Below are 7,694 nucleotides of genomic sequence, written 5' to 3'. Positions count from 1 at the left end.
AGACAGATGTTAGATAAATGTTTATGGCAAAATTATTCTATAAAAGGGCCTCACAATGAGTTTGTGGTTTGGGGAATAGTATGCATCTTAGATTCCCCCGTGCAGTTTCTTTATTAACCGTGGAGTCTCCAAAGAAATTACCCATCCATTTGCTTAACAGCTCAGAAAAACCACCTGGATGAGAACTCTTTTGGAAGATATATTTGGAAGATATTAACAGTCCCTTGTTACCTTGAGGGAAGGTACAGATTCACTGGCTGTTTTGAGCTTTCAGGATTCCAGGCAGTTAGACCACTGATACGATTCTTTTGATAGTAAACTGGATAGGATGTTGAAGAAATAGTTCTTTTTCCTACTGTCACAAATAGTACATGTGACATACTATTTAATAGTGTGGCATAGTTTTTTCAGTCTATAGTATATTAAAAAAAAATGAACTGTAAAGTTCTTAAAAAAGCAAAGTTAGGACTGTGTGAAATGTTAACACAGTTCCTTTGTCTTTATGATCATATACTGCATGACCATATACTACTTTTTTCTTGAGGTGCTCGTCTTACTACTTCAGTCTATCTTCCTTAATAGTCATGCAGCCTTACATATTACACTTCATTCTAACTTCTCAAGGAAAACAAAATTGGAGACTTTCTCCAAGTATTTCTTCAGTGCAGAGTATCAGCACTGATACTTCGCAGATTCAGGTCATTTTATCTGCATAACATACTAATAGGATGCATGGAATTTTTATACTGCTTTCTGTATTTAAGATGTAGCTCTGGTCAATTTCTGTTTCTCCTTTACTCCATGTTTACGCAAATCACAGATGCAACTAAAACTGGTTTTCCTGAAATGCTGGAGAACAGAAAATCAATATTTCATCTAAGCCAGACATCCAGCATGAAAAATTTCATCAGATTTCTGATAAAGTTTTATGCAATTGTAAGTAAGGCTTTTGTTGTGAAAAAATTTAAGCAAGCTGAACTAAACTGGCTTCTTAACACCTGTTGTAAGGAAGCTATCATAAAAATTTTGAAATGAAAAGATTGAAAGATAAAATAGAATGTGTTCATTTTTTTCTCATTGTTTTACACTAACTGTATTGCATTATTGCTGTTTACTTTAGGGTAAATAAGAATGAATCAGATCTAAGATATGCTGCCTTATGGTGAAGTGCTATATTGGAACTGTGCTGAATAGATAATTAAAGCGAAGCAAGGGAGGAAGTTGTATATTGTTTTCTTTATTTAATACTTATATTGCCAGCAGTTCCCAGAAGCCAGTCACATCAAAACTCCATTGTGGTAAGTGCTATGTAAACATATTGTGATCCTGACACAGAAACTACATCTTTTTCTTTGGGTTTTTCTGCACTACAGATCAACAGCAGTGAACTACATAAGAAGTAAGAAAAAAAATATATTTGTAGCAAAATAAAAAATATAATAAAAATGAGTGATTCTTAACATAAGATATAGTGCAAGACAACTATTTGGCAAGCTACTTGGAGATAGTGCTTGTCATTCTTTTTTTTTTTTTTCTTTTTTGTAAAAAGGTGGTGAGATGAGAACAGCAAAGGGGAATAGACAGACCAAAGATCTAGCTTTCTTTGGGGTGCCTTGAACTAAGCAAGATCATGCTGGTTGAAATGCTTATTGGATTTCAGGGAAATCTATCTCTGAGCAATAAATCTGTCTGAGCAGAGACCTACCATTTATCAAGCTTACAGCAAAAGGCCTTTGAACTGGTGGACAGTTGCATAGGAACACTCTCAGTTGGGCTAGCACTTGTGTCATTTATAATTTGTGACTTATAGTATGTCAGTGACTAGCCACATATCTGAGAAGGCAAGAGATATGCTTGCCTGGGTATACCACATTAGAGATTTGTGTCCGCTTGGAAAACAGAAATCCACATAAAAACCAAGGCTGAAGCCTTTTTTTTTGTACGGAAGGGTACAAGTGCTCTACCTCAGCAAATAGTGTCACAAAGACATGTGTGAACTGATACAGAAGTTGGTCACAAGTCTGCTCAGCTGCCATAGTGAACAGTTTCTGAAACACATTTAAAGATATTTCTGGCTATATTAATATTTTGTAAATGTGCTGAAGATGGCCTGTAGTCCTAAGTTTGGCTATGAATTGAAAGACACACAAGAAAAAAGATAATTATTACAGTTGAAAAGAGTAGCAGATGAGTTTGTCACCTTTAGATATTGTTTAAAATCTGCTGTAGTGTCCCAGTGCCAATCACAAGGGATTTGTGTTAATCTGAATTCAGATTGTCCACAATTTACTAGCTGATTTCCTGTTGCTGTCTTAGCAAGAAATGTAGTGTCTGAGAAAGGTATTCAAGAGCATTAGGACTCCAAATTTCAGTTTAGTTAGCTTTTTGTGTGTGTGTTTGTGTGATAGCATGGAATTATCTTTACAAAAGCAGTTTCAGAAAATTTACAAAGATATTCTTCTGTACCATCACTGAAATAAGACAACAGCTCAGCTTCATGCTATCCCAACCTTTACTCTAACTGAATTGAGTCTTTAGGAGATCTGTGAAAATATTTGGTAAAACTTCTGAATCTCTTCATAGATCCACGTATGCCACCTTCTACTAAGAAATCAGAAAGCCAACCAAATTCAATGCAACAAAATATGGTAAAGTTGCTGAGCACTGAATGAAACCCCACGTAAATTGTGTTTTGTCATCTACAATCTGAAGATACTGTAAAATTTACTGTGAATTATACTATTATTAATAGGTATGGTGCTTTTGGTTTTACTGAGGAGATATTTAGGAAAACCCTGTGATCATTTTCATTGTGTAATTTTGACCAGCTGAGAACAGGCAAAATCATGGAGAAAAAAAAATTGAAGAAAATCCCCTTGTTATTTCACTACAGGAATTTCCTTGAAAACATCTTGTGAGAGCATTATGATCCACTACCAGTAACCGATCGTGAACAACATAAAATCATTTTCTCTGTGGCATTGGGTAGGGTGATATATCAAAGACTTGTGCTGTTTGGTTTCAGTTTCTCTGTGCTCATGCGTGCACATTTCAGTGAAAGAATCAATGATTTCTTGGGAGAAAAAATGAAAAATATCGATTCTGTGAGGATTTTAGGATTGCATAAATCAAGCCTTCTTTTAACAACAATAGCTTTTCAGTAATATGGCTGAAATATCCATAAAATATTAAGTCATTTACCCATACCTGGGCAAAAGTAGAAAAAGTTGAAACTAGTATCAGCTGATTCCAAAGTATTGAGAGAGAAAAAACATATATCAGATTTAAATCACTTTTTAATTGAACCCTTGCCAGAACAATTTACAGATCTTCTATACAATAGTCACAGAAAATAACTATTCAAGTCTATGCTTTCTTGGCTTTTTATATAAGATGTATGAAATGTGTTTTAAACCAACATGTTTTGTTTCACATCACAAGTGAAACGTATGTTTATGGTCAGTCATTGACAGGCAGTGGCCAAATAGGCGTATCTCTGTGTCTGTTCATGCTTCTAAAACAATCAGAATAAATGAGAATTGTCTTATGCAGTGGTTTAAAATTTATTCTCTTTTGAAAGTTAGCCAGTATCTCTTTAAGCATCCATACTGTTTTACTTGCTCCCTCCTCCTTTCCTTCAGGAAAATCACTTACTCACTATATCTTAAAAAGCAAGTACAAGATAAAATGTGTGAGCAAACAGGAGAATCAAAATAGTAATCCTTATTGTAGAAGCCACTCATATTACCAAAAAAAGTGTAAGCTTCTCAGTGGCCAACCACCTGCATACCACTATTCAGTCATTTGCAGGATTCTGTGATCTAATTTATAAATGATCTATGAGAAATATAATTTTCTCTTTTAAATTAAATCATCTGGCTACATAAAAATGGAAAATGTATCATTTCATTATCAGTAAGCCAGAGAATTTAAAATAATAACTGCTGGTAAAATGAAAACAGAAATTAATATGATTCTGATTTTATTCCTTTTTAAGTCATTGTTCTCATCAGCTTCACCTGATAGGTGGCTATACAAGCACCTCAACTGCTACCAGGAATTTTTAAACAGTTTATAATTTATGTGGGAAAAGAATATCACAGTAGAATAAAACATGCCTTTGAGAATTGTGAAGGAAATAGTTATTTAGAGTGTTTAGGAGTTTATAAAAATCATGTTTCACTATAAACTCTACAATAATTAGATATAATGAAAGATGCTCTATATTTATTTATAACTGTGAAATTAGTAACTGTGCACATTTGATGACAAGGTTCAGAGATTCATTACCTCTGGCCTGAAATACTGTCTATTTGCAGTAGGGTAATTTTTTTATGGCCACAAATTACGACACCTGAGTGATCTCAAAATTCGCAGAAGTATATTTGCATATTTTTTTCATTTTCTAATGCACATTCATAACTGCTGTCTAGCAGAGTGCCGTAACACTGGTCTGAAGCTGACTGTAGAATTTTTATATCTTTTAGAACAAATTGGTTGAAATTCAGATTTAAAAAACAAACACTTTTCACTTCAAGAACAGAAAAGAACAGAACAGAGTTTTTTCTGATTTGTTTATCACTTTATTGTTTGTTTCAGTCTTCACTACCTACATACAAATATTCCTTACCATATCTACAATTAAAAGCTATTTAAACCAAATATTATTTCTGTATTTTGGTGTCCATTACCACTATTCATGAACTGATCTCTGCTTTCAGTTCTTTGGGTTTTTGTATGGATAACTATTTGCTAATCAGGCTAATTTGACAGATTTCAGTGGTTGCACTAATGGGAGGAAAAAATTTTAACTGAGGGCTTCAGTAACTATTTGAAATTGATAGTCGAAGTTAAAAAGTACTTTCAACTGAAAGTTCTTAACCGTAGACAAAAATGTCTTAGATTCTCTTGAGAATGCTTTATCAAAAAAGCAATTATTTCTTTTATTGTTTCTGTATTTCTCTGATTGAAGTATTAGTAATTTAAATGCAGCCAGAAAGTGGCATACAAATCCATATTGATGAAAGTCTGAATGTCTCTTGTAGCTTCTATGTATCAGTAAGCATGTAATCTCAGCTCAAGGGGATTGCTCCAGTGCCTGACAGAATTATTACCATTGACTTCAGTGAAATGTGGATCAGGATGTAAAAAAAAAACAGGTGATTTAGCGAAAGAAAATTGAGTACTCAAATGCCATAGATTTATTACAGAAGTAGAGTATAAATGACCAAAATGATTCTACACTGTGAGATAGAGATACTTGTTAAAAGAGCATCTGATCACTGCAAGAAGACTTCGGGATTAGAATGTCTAATACAGACCTTGTGATACACTTTAGAAATAAGCAGGATAGGGACAAATATTGCCCAAAAAACGTTTTTGCCTACAGGAACTTCTTGGGCCCTTCATGCTGTTTGCAAGACATTCTGGGAGTCTCTGTGTGTGTCTTCATGTCAAAAAAAGCTCACTTCATTACCAGAATTGCTGTCAGGTACTATTCTTGATATACTTAAGGAGCATATGACCTTTTAAAATCCTTCAGATCTTGGTCAGAGCAACACAACTAAGTAACTTGCATAAACTTGCTAAACACGTCTCTGAATTTGAAAGAAGCTTAGGTTTCCTATTTAGAATATATAATTGTTACTGAAGCACAGGTGCAACTGATGCTGTCATAATACTTTGTCAGTTTTGAATAATTCATTTTTTAATTGGAATAATCATTTATATTGCTTTATTTATGGAAAAAAAAAAAAACAAATGAGTTCACATTTGTAAAATAATCCCTAAGGTATTAGTGTTTTCACACATTTGGGAAGAAAATGTAAATAGCATGAAAGATGGTTGTTTTCTATGATTTGTTTGTTATTCATTGAACTTGAAGCTAGAAAATGAGAAATTGAACTGAACTAGGTGACAATTCCCTAGATGCTATTCACTTGGGAAATTCACTAAAAATGTGCTTTGGAGCATGATTTTGGAAAGGGCTCATAAATTAGCAGAGGTGAAAAATTAGAAAATAAGAAAGGAAAAGAAGCTATGCTCCATTACCCATACTCCAGCAGATTTATTGGGAAGTCATGCTTTCAGCTAGTGTTTTTATAACTTAAACAAATTGCAAGTAAACATCATATTTGTATGTGACTTTTCATAAAAGCAATGTTTCAAAGTGATTCATTATTTATTACATGCTCTGTGGTATACAGGCTATTCATCCTGCAGTTCTTAGATGTAATGAGAACAAGAAAATGACTTTGTGTGCTTTAGCAGAAGATAGAAAACCTGAAGCAGCTTTTCAGCGATAAATATAAATAAGATTTTTACATACAATACTCATAAAACTTATCTCAATAAAGGAAAGGTGCTTCTGAAATTCAGTAGGCCTTGTCACTTGTGTCCTGATTCTGACTTTCTGCTTCAATATAATGTTTTGAGTTTAAATACTGATTTTTAATGAATCTGCAAAAAGTATTAGAAATGCATTTTCAATCACGGTGTAATGTACTGATTTTGAATGGGACAGTTAATTTTCTTCATCAGAACTCATCATATCTTTTGGTTTTGTGCTGAAAACTGTGTTGATAACACAGTTATGTGTTTTTGTTATTGCTAGCAATGCTTACAGATCATCAAGGTCTTTTCTGTTTCTCACATTGCCCTATCAGAAAGTAGGCTGGGCATGCACAAAAATCTGTCAGTGGGGCGAATGACTCAAACTTATTGTCTTAGTTTCAGCTGGAAAGGAATTGTTTTCTTCAGAGTGCTTGGTGTGATGCTATGTTTTGGTTGTAAGAGAAAAACAGTGTTGATAACATGGTGACATTTATAATTGCCTCCTAAGCAGTATTGTACAGAGACAAGGCTGTTTCAGTTTCTCCGGAAAAGGCTGGGGGGAAACAGCTGATTTAAACTGTCCAAAGGGATATTCCATACCATATGACATCACGCAGAAGGAGTTTTGAAGGGGGTGTGAGCGCATCTCGCTTTCTTCTGCTGCTCAGGAGCTAGCTGGGCAGTAGTCAGGAGTTGGTGAGCAATTCCTTGTGCATATTGTATATGCATACGTATATTCCTTGTTATATACATATTCATACATACACATATGTATTTGTCTTAATTGTTATCTATCTTAGTAAATAACTTCATCTTAACATGAGTTGTACTTTGCTTATTTTGATTCTCTCCTCCATCCTAGGGGAAGGAGGAGAAATGAATGAATGAATGTCATGCTGAGCCAATTGCTGGATAAAACCACAAGACTGATTGAAGGAATACTCTATACAATACAACCTCATGCTCAGCAATAAAACTGGGAGAATGGAAATTGGAGAAGGACATGATGACTGAGGAGAGGTGGACATTTGGAGTTATGGTGTTTGTCTATTATGCATGATGAATAATGCTTTCCTGGAATGGCTAAACACAAGCCTGTTGATCGGATACTGAATGAATTCTTTATTTTGCTTGTGTGTACAGCTTTTGCTTTACCTATTGAACTATATTATCCCAAACAACAATTTTTTTTTTTCACATTTCTCCTTCTGATTCTTTTCCCTGTTCCACGGAGGAAGAGTGAGCTAATGGCTGTGTAGAGCTTACCTGCTTGCTGAGTTAAATCACAGCAAATCATCAAAAATATTAATTTATGGAAGAAAACTGAGAGGCATATATTTATTTAATTTTTTATTTTAACT

The sequence above is a fragment of the Meleagris gallopavo genome, chromosome 1, assembly GCF_000146605.3.
Source record: "Meleagris gallopavo isolate NT-WF06-2002-E0010 breed Aviagen turkey brand Nicholas breeding stock chromosome 1, Turkey_5.1, whole genome shotgun sequence".
In the NCBI taxonomy this organism is placed as follows: domain Eukaryota; kingdom Metazoa; phylum Chordata; class Aves; order Galliformes; family Phasianidae; genus Meleagris; species Meleagris gallopavo.
Note: the sequence above shows the minus strand (reverse complement) of the source record.